Raw genomic sequence first — 13,963 nt, forward strand, 5'->3', positions numbered from 1 at the left:
TCTGGCAACCCCAGGACACTTGCGGCCCTCGCTTGGAGTACATGGATGTGTTGTGTGGTTTGGGGTGTTTTTTTTTTTTTTTTTACTTGTCCCGGTCAGCAGATTAATGGCATTAACGAAGTTTCCATTAGCATCGGAGATTGGGGAGGAGGGGGAAGAGACAGAGGCGTCCAAGCGGAAAGCCACATGACTGCAGAATTGATAAGGCTAAAGATGAAACGGAGCCTCATTGGCAGTAGAGAGGCCAGGAAATGCCACTACAAATTAGCCCCAGGCCTCATTTCTTTTTCCTTCATTATCCAGCCCCCCTCAGGAGAAGAATGGAGGAGGTTATGACCCTCTCCCAACACACACACACACACAGATCTCAAGTGCACCTCTCTCCGTGAACAAAGGCATAGGAGTACGTGTGTGGGGTATATCTGTATGGGGCTAGGTGAATCCAGGCATCACTATATAAAAGCATGTGTATGTTTGTGTATCATACATCCATGCGTGTCTGTATGAAGGGGAGGGAGTGTCTGTGCAATCCTTGCAGTCCAGTTGTGCAACCAACTTGTGTTGGTGAGCATTTACGCACATGAGTAGAGTCCAATTGAAGTCAGTGGGATTACTCATGTAAATATTCAACGCCCATAAGGGTTCCACCGCTGGGACCCTGGAGGGTACTTGTGTGTGCGGTTGAATATACTTATGTTTGTCCTTGTGTGATTGTACAAATCTGTGCCTGCCTCTGTGCATAGGTGTACATGTTTGGGGTCTGTGTGTGTGTTGCATATAAATGTTTCTGCATGCCTCTCTATCTATTTCTGCCTGTAGTATTGTATACCTGTGTATCTTTCAGTGGATGTTTCATCTTTTTGTGTGTTTTTTATATGCATTTACATGCCTTTGTGTGTTTGCATGTCTCGCTGCATGCCTCGTGTGTCTCTTCTGTATGTGTCTGAATGCCTTTGTGTGTATTCGGCTGTATGCCTCTGGGTGTGTTTTTCTTCTGGATGTCTATGTATCTGAGGTTGTTGCTGAGCTTACACTGTACCTGCAAATGAATGAAGATGGCTAAATAGTCCAATGAACACTGACAAATAGTCATGGTGACAAATGCCCAAGTCCTAATTCTGCAGATGTGGTGCCTTGCTGCAGAAGGTGGGCAGGGGAGTGGGGAGCTATTTTAATGACAATTGTTCATAGCCAGCAAGTCTGGGGTGATGCAAAGGTGGAAAGGATTTCCTAGGTGAATTAAAGAGGAGTATTTCTGCAGGGCTGCTGGTACCTGCATGCTTCCAGTCAGGAGGGTAGATCTTGAGTGCAAGCCCCCAGACAGGGTGCTAGCCATCCGCTATTAAAGTGAGAGACAACATGGCCCTAGGGTAAACAAGCAAACAACCTCCTTCTGGGCCAGGAAAACAAAAAGAGGAAGAAAAAAGCCAGGGAGGCATGTGTAAATGGAGCTTTGTGCAATGCTGTGGTGTTATGTGAGCTGCATGTGACAATAGCCCTGAAACCCTATGCGAGCAAACTCATAAAAGAGGTCACTGTCTCTTTAATTAAAGCTCCCTGGTTTGAGGTTAAAAACAAACCCAGTGTTTTATGGCCAGGTGTGTGTGTGTGAAAGAGCTGGGAACTCGATCCTCGGCCTAGGGAGGGAGCAAGCAGAGGGGAGATAAGGGAGGGAAGCTTTTTATTAAGGTGTCACTTGAATGCTGGGGGCAGGGCTGCACGGGGAGAGAGAGAGCCCCTCCAGGGGCATGGAGCAGAGGACGAGATTTCCAAATAACCAGGAAGGTGGGGATACCAAAGGGTGCAGGAAAATGGCCCCAAACCCCCAAAGCCTACAGAGGCCCAGGATAAAGGAAGCATGACTCATTCTGAAGGCCCAGGGTGGGATATAAAAGGGCAAGCAGACAAGTGCAGAACCCTTGTGAGTGGGACAGGACAGCAGCGGAGGCATGGTAAAGCCGGAGCCCTGAAGTTGATTAGATCTGCAGGCAGGATCTTTGATTTGTTCATGGAAGCACAGGGACTGGGCCAGTCCTGAGCAGCTGATTAAATGCCAGAACCAAGTGGGGAGAAGGGGGAAAACTTCCTTGCCTCGCTCACCCGCCTTGCCAGTGCTATAGCCACTGCTTATAAAGGTGGGTGATTTAGGGTTACACACGGCTTGACTCTAGCATAGGCCCAGGCTGAGCATGAAGGGCTCCGAATGCCCCAGTGCGGTCTGGTTGCCGCTTGGGTACCTGTGGGAGCTTTAATCCTGCTAGCGCGCTAAGAATAGCAGGGAAGACGGTGCCACATGGGTTTCAGCGTGGGTTGTACAAACCCTGGCTCTGTACTTGCATACTGCCCTGTGCTGCGGTCTCTTCACTGCTACTTTAGCCGCGCTAGCTAGAGTAAAGCTAGAACGGATATGCCTCCGGTCACCCTTTCAGTTGCAGTGTAGCCTTAGAAGCCAGGGTCCTCCACTTGCTGTGTAATCTGGGTGTATTGATGGCATTTCCACAGTGCCCGTCTCCTGAGCAGGGAGCTCCTATACTGAAGTGCTTCTATCAGTGTGTGAGTCACATTTGGTTAAGGTTCCTTCACTCTGTAGAGAGGCTTTAGCATGAACCCAGCTGTCAATTCTTGTCATTAAAGCCTATCAGCAAAGAGAACAGTAATCAGTTCTCCCTCTTTATTAGCGAGGAGCACGGCAGCTAAATGACTTGAAGGGGAGATGGGCCAGCACCAAACCCCTGCACCCAGATTTGGAGACAAGTTCCCAGCTCAAATCTTTCTCTATTTCAGGGGTAGGCAACCTATGGCCGCCTTCAGCACACGAGCTGATTTTCAGTGGCACTCACGCTGCCCGGGTCCTGGCCACCGGTCCCGGGGGCTCTGCATTTTAATTTAATTTGAAATAAAGTTTCTTAAACATTTAAAAAACCTTATTTACTTTACATATTACAATAGTTTAGTTATAGATTATGGACTTATAGAAAGAGACCTTCTAAAAACGTTAAAATGTATTACTGGCACGCGAAACCTTAAATTAGAGTGAACAAATGAAGACTCGGCACACCACTTCGGACAGGTTGCCGACCCCTGCTCTATATAATGGCCCAAACCTAACCTCCCCCAAATCTGGAAACTTTTGGAGTCAGATCTGGATTTTGAAGCCCAAATTTGGGAGCACTGGGCCCATTTTAAAGATAGGAAGTTGGGATCTGTAGTTCTGAACCCTGCCTGTGACCCCTGGAGCCAAACAGAGGGCTTGGCCATAGCCCTCTCTAGAACCAAGACAGGTAGGCAGTTGTTGCAGCCAAAGGCTATTACAGATAAGTGAAACTCTCACAGTAGTGTAATGAACAGTATGTGTACGTAGATGTGTGCACATGTGCATACATATGTATGTTTATTTGCACCATAGCCCTCTACTTGGTGAATCCAGAACTGCTCAGCTGTGTGTCAAAAGCCCTATACTGCTAATAGTGGCTCTCCTTTAGAGCAGGTGCTTGGTGTCCTGTGCTGTGGGGCAGGAGATTAAAATTCTAACCTCATTGGCACCATGAAGTTCCCTGCAGCCAATAGGTGACAGCTGTGAGATCCTGGGTTGGCTATTAAAGGGAAGCTGAAACATAACCTACATCAACAAACCTTCTGCTCCCCACACCTAATTGCAGAGATGGGTAAATCTCTGCGATGTAAAAGAGGTCTTTGATGTGCTGCATTCTGATAAATGGGAGGCTAATTTGGGATTCTCTGTTCAAAATTATGTGGTTTTCTGTATTTTAATTTGTATCATTTTATTTATTTATTATTATTTTTGTAAAGCAAATGTACATAACATTTTAGTAAATAGGTGGTACCATACCCAGGAGCTACAGCAGTCACTAAAAATACCAGTGAAATGAAATGATTCTACCAAAGATGGGGAAAATGGGAAGAGCAAGAAGAATAGGAGAGATGGGTATATAATTAGCTCATACACAGCATTCTTCATCCATAGAGTCAAGTAACTTGACAAAGGAGGAAAAGTGTCATTAGCCCCATTTTATAGATGGGGAAACTGAGGCACAGAGAGAGGCCATGACTTGCCCTAGGTCAGTGGGAGAGCCCAGAGCAGGACCCAAGTCTCCTGAGTCCCGATCCAGGAAAGAGGGGTAGTGGATCATTAAAAGAGTAAGGGTGACTAATCACTGGAACAAACTAGCAAGGGAAAGGCTGGATCTCTTGACATCTTCAGGTCCAGCCTCCATGTCTTTTAGGAAAAGAAGCTTTAGTCAAACACAAGTTCCTGGGCTGAGCAAAGGAGTAATTGGGTGACGTTCTGTGGTCTGTGATATACAGGAAGTCAGACTACATGATCTAGGGGTCTCTTCTGGCCTTAAACGCAGTGAACCTATGTAAAGTGCAGAGCCAGACTCATCCCTGGTGTAATTCCACTGGAGTCAGCTGAGTGATGCCAGGAATGGATTTAACCCATTTACAGTCACTTATTTGCTAATGCAAGACAGGAAAGGTCCCTGTCTACAATTAAATCATTCTTGGTTACCTTGTGCGTGACCCTCCCGCACAGCTGTCAGCTGGGATGTGCTGCCTTCCCTTACGCTAGGTGCTAAGTCTGATTTCCAAAGCTCCAAATCACTGGGCCCAGTTGCCTGCTGGTGTAACTCCCTCAGTGTCTATGAACTAGGACTGAAACCGCCCCTCTTTCCCCTCACAACACCGTCACTCTTTATCCCTAGCAGATGCTCTGTCGAGAAGTCGCATCACTGATGTGCATCGTCTCCTGGACAGAGTTGGGAAGGAACAGGAAGTGGATGATCGATAGTGCGGTCAGTTATCACTAGGCTGGGTTCCTAGTGCTCGGTTCCCTATTGCCCTGCCCCTAGTGTCAGCACACTGGGGGTAAAAAGCTGCCAGGTGTCAATGGTAACTTGTTACACCTATGTGGCACTGGTGTAAACAGGTCATCTGTTTATAGTCTCCTGCTCAGTAGGAGCAGCAGTGGTGGCCTCCTCAGTCCTGTCCTGTGCTTTTAATGAGATTTTAACGGGCAACAGCGAGTGCTTTTGCTTTGCCCTCACTCCTGCTCCACATGGGCTTGCACCCCAAGGAGGATGTGTTGATTTCATGTATTACTTACTGTGCTGGGATGGTCCAGCAGCACCAGACTAGGGTCAGACCCTCTGCTGGCCTTTGTTGACTTCAGTGGAGCTAGGTCAATTGACCGCCGTGGGCCCATGGAGTTAGACCTGGGGTCAGTCCCCTGACTTACCTTGAGCCTAATCCTCCCCCATTGAGGCCAATGGGGCTGAAATTTTCAAAGCCACCTAGGTGGTTTGGAAACCCAGTTTCCCCATTAACTTTAAAATATTCAGGCTGGGAGCTTTGCCCTTGACTCCAATGGAGCCGGAGCCGGCCCTTGAGTTCAGATCCTTCAACGGATTTAGGCACCTGACTCCCACTGAGGATTAGGCCTTGGTTATTTTTTGGTGAGTCACTTAACCTCCCTGCATCTCAGCACGTCCATCTGTAAAAACAGGCGCCCTGAGATTTGTCCCCCAGTGTGAAGTTCTGTGAGATGTGCAGCAGGGAAGTGCTCAGCAGTAATTATTATTATGGCGATCAGGAATAATACCTTGTAGGCATATGAAAGAATCTGCTACTATCTCCTTCTGTTGTTACTGGGGCGTTTGGGCTCTTGACAGCTGAGCAGATCCCTAAATGCTTATTTTTTTAAGTGTCTTAAATATAATCACAGGGCAATTACCAATCGGATTGGAAGCGGCCAGCTGAGAATGCAGAGCTGGCCTGTGAGACTGGAGATTCCATTGGAATGCGTGAGAGCGAGCATGCAGAGGGGAAGGATGATTCAGTGAATAGGGCAGGCATCCAGGACTAGAGACCTGGGTTCAAGTCTGTACCCTGCCACAGACTTCCCATGTGACCTTGGGTGGGTCAGTTAGTGGCTCTGTGCCTCAGTTCCCCATCTGTACAATGGGGATAACAGCCTTGCCCTACCTCACAGGGTGCTGTGAAGATAAATACACTGAAGACAGTGAAGTGCTCAGATAATGAGGTAATAAGGACCAGATACACAGCATAGTTCAAAAGTTGTTGTAAGGCGAGTTCTGCCATTTAAAAATAGAGCCCTTATAGAAACCCAACAGGATGTAAGATTCACCTTCATATCCTACTCTGCAGAGCTGAATTTGGATCCAAGTAGCTCTCTAAACCTTCAAAGGAGGTCCTCATTCATTCTTCACTCAGACTTGTGCTGTCTCGAAATGGAAGTTCTGCCTAAGCATCGCCTTCAGGATTGGGCACACGTTGACTTACAAGAGGAAAGATGCGTAAGGAAGACAGAGGAGATCTGTGGTCAGTTCTCTACCACAGATTCTGTGGCTGACCCTCTGGCAAGTCACTTCATGTCTCTGTGCCCTTGTTCCCTCTGTAAAACAGGGCTAGCACTCCTGTCTTTGCCTGACCCGATTGTAAGCCCTCCAAGGTTGGACTGAGACTTCCTATGAATCTGGACAATGAGGCTTTGTGTGGGAGCCTCAAGCTGCTACTATATTTTAGAAACAATCGTAATAATAAAAGTTGGATTGGTAGAATATGCATGTCCACCCCCTTATCCTGGAGCAAGGGAAAGTGGGACAGTGAGGGTGGGACAGAAAGGAAAAACCAAGAGAGAGAATTGAAGTGGGGGAGCATGTGAAAAAAGAAGGGAAGAGAATCAGAAAAAAGAGAGTGGAAAAGGGAGAAGATGAGAATGAGCTAAGGAAGAAGCAACTTAGGTCTGATACAACATAACTGCAGCTCCTGGAGTTGTGCCCCAGGGGACAATTCCTTCCCCTTCTTTGGAACCCATAGTGGTGTCTAAATCCTAAGGTGATGGGCACCTTGGGAACCCTTTTATCACTATGCAGAATTAATTCCTCATTCAGGTAGGCATCAGAGCAATGGGTTAGACTCCCAAGGGAGGTGGCTGAGGCTAGGAAGGATTAGACAAAACCTTAGTAGATGGCCAAATCACTTATGTAGCTGTGCTTTGAGGAAGTTTTCTGACCCTACTTTCTAGGACTGAAAGAGCCAGCGATGAGAGGAAGGTGAGAAGATGACAAAGGGGGGAAGAGAGAGAGAGAAGATTACAAGAAGGTCACATAAGAAATAGCAACTGCATATTTCTGACTTGTGTGAAGTGAAGCTCTTCTGGTCAGGGCTGTGCATTAATGAGGGCTGCAGTGGAAGGATGACTCCAGGGAGCCCTGCATGTTCTCTGAGAGAAGACTGATGGAAAGCAACCTAGGGACCATATCAACTGAGGAAGCTACAGAGAGTGAACTCTGCTGAGCTGGCCTGGGAGATGCTTTGAGGACCAGAGCAATGACCATTAGGGAGCAAGAAATCAAGACATCTGTAAATGCTTCCCCAAAAGCCAAAATGCCAACATCACTCTGCTCACAGAATCAAAACACCAGCTTCCTCACCCCCTAGAGACTGACCTCACCAGCACCAAAAATATCAACTTGTCCTCATCCTAGGTTCTTTTCCCCAAAGTAAACTGAACACTGTCTCCCAGACTCTCCTCTCAAAGGCTGGACACTCTGCCCTCTCTGGGCCTCCAGACTCTCCGCACCAAAACCAGACAAACTAAAGCCATTCTTGATTCTTTTCTTGGGACCCCAAACTCCCATCAAGATGATGAGAAGTTGGGAGATAGGGCAGGACCAGAAATAGGCTATAAATGAGTTGGCAGGCATTCATCTACTCTGAGCCACAATTGCTATGCAAGCCTTGGATATTGGAAATATGCTAGGGTCCTTCAGACCTGGACAAAGACCCGTAGAAGACACGGCAGGGTGGATCAGCTGACCTAGAAGGTCCTTGCCATCTCTAATTTTGCTCCTAGTTCCTCATCCCATTTCTCTTCTATTTTTTTTAATTAACTCATTTTGAAAACTCTTGAAACAGCCACAGAGGGAAAGCCTGGGCATTTTGTCATTGACTTCAATAGGGCCAAGATTTCACCCACACTGTCTATTGCTAGTATTTTTAAGGATACATCCATTAAACCAAAGACCACCAGCAGGTCTTAGCTCTTCTCTGTTACATAGCCATAATAGGTCACTCCGTCCCATAGTCCACTCCCTCTCTTTCCATTTTTCTCCACCTCATTTCCTCTCCCTGTTCTCACATTACTATTTTCCCCTTTTACCTTGTTTATCCCTTCCCTCTTCTCCTCTCCCCCCTCCTTCCTCTGACCCCCATTTCCATTCCAAAAGTTCTCAGTTAAAAGCATTGCCTGGAGCAAAATCACATCTCCAATAAGAGAGGCAACTTCATTACAGTTTAACATAAAAAGATCAGCTGATATTGATCCATAATTTGGACAAGTGCCATGCTATTGACAGGAAGACAAAATAAGTTAGAATGGCCATGTTTCAAAAATTCTGTATGTACACTCAATCATAGGAACAGAAATTGCGGCCGGGTATATAATAACACAGCTGTGTTCTCTATTTCCCCTGTAGATCAATGCTAATACAAGGAGGGCCCCAGAAGATGGATGTCACCGACAAAAAGCCCAGCATAGGGGCTGGGTGGTTTAGTGGATAAAAGCATTTTATTGTGGTGATGGTGGTGTAATTTAAGTACAAAAGACCAGATCCTGCTCCTTAGTACTATCCCAGTGTAAATCTAGAGTAACCCCATGTAAATCAATGTAGTTACTGCAGATTTATACTGGGGTAAGTGAAAGAGAAACCAGCCCAACCTCCTGCGGGGAAGTAGCTATGTGGGTTTCAGTTCATTCATCTACCCAGGACTGATGGATGGATGTGTGTGTGTTTAGAGATGGATGGGTAGATAGGTAATCAGTCAGGAAATACACACACAGATACAAACATGCACATACACACACTCTGCAAAGTATGCATTCACATGTTGTGCACTTCTGCACAACCTCCTCCCTGCGGGGGGCGGTGTTCCAGGAAGAGGGGACACCATCTCCCATCCCAAACTGGGCGGGGCTGCAGAACGGCTGCCATGATCTGCTCTGTGCTGCCTGCCTTTCAGCGGTCGGGTTGATGATTCCTGTATGTCTATGTAACAACACCCGTGGGGCTGGCAGTGGGGACTGAACCTTCAGCACCAAAAGGACAGTCCTCTGCCACTCGAGCTAACGGAGCCTCTCCCTTAGCCGGTAGCTCCAGTAGGCGCTTGTTGTGGACCAACCAGTGCAGGGGGACACAGCACACTTAGCCAATGCATTACACACTGCCCCACTCCTCCTGAGCATCTGAGCCCCACAGTGATTCAAATCCCCATGCAGACCACCTCTCTGTAACTAACTGCTTCAGAGCACAGGCGTCTGCCATGTAAGTTAAAGGAGAAACTGCTAGCTAATAGTGGTAGGAGGCTCTTATCCTCTGTGTGGACCAGCCACTAGAGGGGAACATAACTCGCTTAGTCACAGAGTTCCTAGTGCAGAGACATTGGAGGATTGCAAGAGGCACAGTATTCATTGATTACTAGAAACCTTTGCCACAGTTTGCCTTTCCTGCGCCCTCCTGAGCAGCATCTATTCAGATCCAGGGGTAAATTTCCCTTCCTCCTCTGCAGAGTCTGGGGTACACAGTTAACCCTGAAGACTCTGTGATAGGGCTGGTAAGTTTCTGTTTTGGCATAACAGTAGCCACACTGGGTTAGACCAATGGTCCTTCTAGCCCAGCATTCTGTCTTCTGACAGTGGCCAATGCCAGATGCTTCAAATGGAATGAACAGAACAGGCGATCATCAAGTGATCCATTCCCTGTCGTCCACTCACAGCTTCTGGCAGTCAGAGGTTTAAGGACACCCAGAACACAGGGTTGCATCCCTGACTGTCTTGGCTAATAGCCATTGATGGACCTGTCCTCCAGGAATTTCTCTAATTCTGTTTTGAACTGAGTTATACTTTTAGCCTTCACATCATCCTCTGGAAACGAGTTCCACAGATTGACTGTGCATTGTGGGAAGAAGTACTTCCTCGTGTTTGTTTTAAACCTGCTGCCTATTAATTTCATTAGGTGAGACCTGGTGCTAGTGTTATGTGAAGAAGTAAATAACAATTCCTTATTCACCTTCTCCAAAACATTCATGATTTTATAGATTTCTACCATATTCCTCCTCATCCATTCCTTTTCTAAAATGAACAGTCCCAGTCTTATTAATCTCTCCTCACATGGAGGCTGTTCCATACCCCTAATCATTTCTGTTGCCCTTCTCTGCACCTTTTCTGATTCTAATTATCTTTTTTTGAGACAGGGCGACCAGACATGCACCCAGTATTCAAGGTGTGGGCGTACCATGTATTTATATAGTGGCATTATGAGATTTTTGTCGTATTATCTATCCCTTTGCTAATGGTTCCTAATATTCTGTTTGCTTTTTTGACTCCCACTATACATTGAGCAGATGTTTTCAGAGAACTATCCACAATGACTCCAAGATCTTTCTTGAGTGGAAACAGCTAATTTAGAGCCCATCATTTTGTATGTATAGTTGGGATTATGTTTTTCATTGTGCATTATTTTGCACTTTTCAACACTGAATTTCAACTGCCATTTTATTGCCCAGTCACACAGTTTTGTGAAATCTCTTTGTAACTCTCTTCGCAGTTAGCTTTGGACATGGGCAGCAGGTGAAAACCCGCTTCAGGGAGGCTAGCCCCCTGGCCCCGCCCCTTTCACTCCCCTTCACCTCCCTGGGTCCAGGCCCCCTTCCCACTATGGCTGGAGGAGCCCCGACTGAACTGCCTTGACCCCCAGGCTGGCCCAAGCACTGGGCCGAGCTGCTCTGGGCCACCAGGTGGCCAGAGCCCCAAGCTGCTCCAGACCACCCCAGGCTGCCAGGCGCCCCGAGCCTCATGCCACTTTGGGCTGCCAGCTGGCCCAAGCCCCAAGTTCTGGGCCACCAGCTGGAGCTGAGCCCCCACAGGCTTCCAGGGAGAGAATGGTAAGGAGGGACATAGCGGGCAGGGGAGGGCTTGGGGGGCTGGAAGGGTGGGATGAGGAGGGATGCGGTGAATGGCGGGGACTGCTGGAGAAGGTGGGTGGAGTGAAGAAGAGGAGGGACAGATTCACCAGGCAGCAGTGGGTAGTGGGGGTCTCTGAGAAGGGGCGGAGCAGGGAGGGAAAGGGGCGGACTGCAGGCGGGGCCACCATGCTGCAGGCTTAGCCTCCCCTGGCCTATTATACCCATCGCCCATTGCTTCGGACTTAACTGTCTTGAGTAATTTTGTATCAGCTGAAAATATTGCCACCTCACTGTTCACCCCTTTTTCTAGCTTATTTATGACTATGTTGAATAGCACTATCCCCATACAGGTCCCTGGGGGGCACCACTATTTCTCTCTCTCCACTGTGAAAACTGACCATTTAGTCCTATCCTTTGTTTCCAATCTTTTAATCAGTTACTGATCCATGAGAGGACCTTCCCTCTTATCGCATGACAGCTTAGTTTGCTGAAGAGCCTTTGACGTGGGACCTTGTCAAAGGCTTTCTGAAAGTCCAAGTACATTATATCAACTGGATCACCCTTGTCCACATGCATGTTGACTCCTTCAAAATATTCTAATAGATTGGTGAGCATGATTTCCCTTTATAAAAGCCATCTTGACTCTTCCCCAACAAATCGTGTTCATCTATGTGTCTGATAATTCTGTTTTTTGCTGTAGTTTACTGTAGCCTCTCCCCTTGTGGGCTTCAGGACTAGCTGCTCCAAGAAGAAGTCATTAATGGTGTCTAGAAATATTATCTCTGCATCCTGTTTTGAGGTGACATATACACAGTCAATATGGGGAGAGTTGAAATCCCCCATTACTACTGGGTTTTCTGTTTTTGTAGCCTCTCCCTGAGCATTTCACAATCACCATCACAGTCGTGGTCGGTAGTATATCCCTACTGCCATACTTTTATTATTCAAGCATGGAATTTCTATCCATAGAGAAATTGATTCATTTAAGATTTTTATTATATTTGACTCCATGCTTTCTTTCACATACAGTGGGCTACTCCCCACCAGCGTGACCTACTCTCATTCCTATATATTTTGTACCTTAGGATTGCTGTGTCCCATTGATTATCATCCTTCTACCAAGTTTTTGTGATGCCTATTATATCAATATCCTCCTTTAACAGCAGGCACTCAAGTCCACCCATCTTAGTATTTAGCATTTATGTACAAGCACTTACACAATTTGTCAATATTTAGCTGTCTGCCTTCATGTGATGTAATTGAATGGGACTCCTTTTCATTTGATTGTTTCTCTTCAGCGCCTACCTGTATTTTACCAACTTCTGTCCTCTCCCCTTTATTAGGTTATACAGTACCCCCTTTAATAAATCTTCCCCTAAGGTATGTCCATGTCCAAGCCATGTGCTCTTCTGCACCTATCGGCTTCCCCCAGCCCTTAGTTTAAAAACTCATCCACAACCTTTTTAATTTTGCATACCAGCAATCTGATTTGGTTTTGGTGTAGGTGGAGACCATCGTGCCTATGCAGTCTCTTCCTTTCCCAAAAGATTCCCCAGTTCCTAATAAACCTAAATCCCTTCTCCCAACACCACAAGGCATTGAGACCCTGCTGTTCTGCCTGGCCCTGTGCGTGGAACTGGAAGCATTTCAGACATCCTCTAAGTGGGTGGGAATAAATGCCACCCTCTTGGGCAGGTTCAGTGGTGACTGACCCACTTAGGCATTCCCATTTCCCCTAAGTCAGGACACAGAATCTCACCGTCTTCCAGTGCTACTGACATGCCCCTGTTCTAGAACACTTCTCCCCCTGGGACCCTGTAACCCAGCATTTCTCAACCTTTTTGATATCAGGGGCCAGCTTGCTGCCTTCCTAACCTGTGTCTGGGAGATCTCCAGGGCCGGCGCCAGTCACGGACAGGTCGTTGAGAAACACTGCTGTACCCTATTTCCAGTGATGGGCTAGTGTCACCCTGTGTGGCTGGGGATTAAGAGCCATTGCTGAAGGATGCCGTGGGTCACTTACACAGTTTGTTTGCTTCAGGCACCGTCTTCAGCTCAGCTAGCGAACTAGACTCTTCAGGCCCCAGTGAGAGGGACCCACCCCGGAACCCTGGGAGAGGGGTCAGAATCCAGCCCAGCTCGGAGTCCAAACTCCACAGCTGGCCTTTATCTTTGCAGTACAGCAAACCAGAATCTAGGTTTGGGAGTCGTAAAAATTGGCTCTGAATTTCACAACTCATAGAATCATAGGCCAGGAAGGGACTTAGAGGGGGCATTTAGTCCCGTCGCCTCTATAGTCAGTGTCTAGCCAGTTTCAGTGCCTCGTGTGCTAGAACAGCCCTGCGATGTTTGGGTGGCAGTGGAAGGAAAGATGTGTAGAGAGGGGCTGTTAATTCTCATCAACACATTGCTATTGATTTGGGGGTTTTATAAAACTGTTCTTAGAGAAACTAAATGTGGAGCTTGAATTGGCCTTATAGGGAACCTGTAAGCTTCCAGCCCACTGCTGAGCACCGTCCCCAAAACCTTCCGAAAATTACACCCACTGTACCATACGTGCCCCTCCCTCCTGCTCTCCCTCCTCCTTCCTGACACATAACTATGGAGACCTGTGCTCTGGGTTGTTGCAGCTGGGAGATTATTTGGTAACTCGGAGGTTTAGTTCCCATCTGAAGCATCTGCTGCTGGTTCTGGGTTGCAGGGAGCTGAATTTGCTACCAGTGGCCCTAAATTCACCTTTTCACTCTTTATTTTGTTAGCATCATGGGAGGAGTATGCAAGGAGCGCAGGCCTCGTTCCCTCCCCCCTTGGAGTTCTCTGGGAGTCCACACTCCCACGGGTCCTCAGCAGGATGGATCCTGCCACCCGGCTTGCAGAGCTGTTTCTGTGGCCTCGGAGTGACATCTAGTGCTCAGCTGCTGTATTGCTCTCAATCAGCACTATCTTCAGATATCAAGGG

This window comes from Eretmochelys imbricata, chromosome 7 (assembly GCF_965152235.1).
Source record: "Eretmochelys imbricata isolate rEreImb1 chromosome 7, rEreImb1.hap1, whole genome shotgun sequence".
Taxonomy (NCBI): Eukaryota; Metazoa; Chordata; order Testudines; family Cheloniidae; genus Eretmochelys; species Eretmochelys imbricata.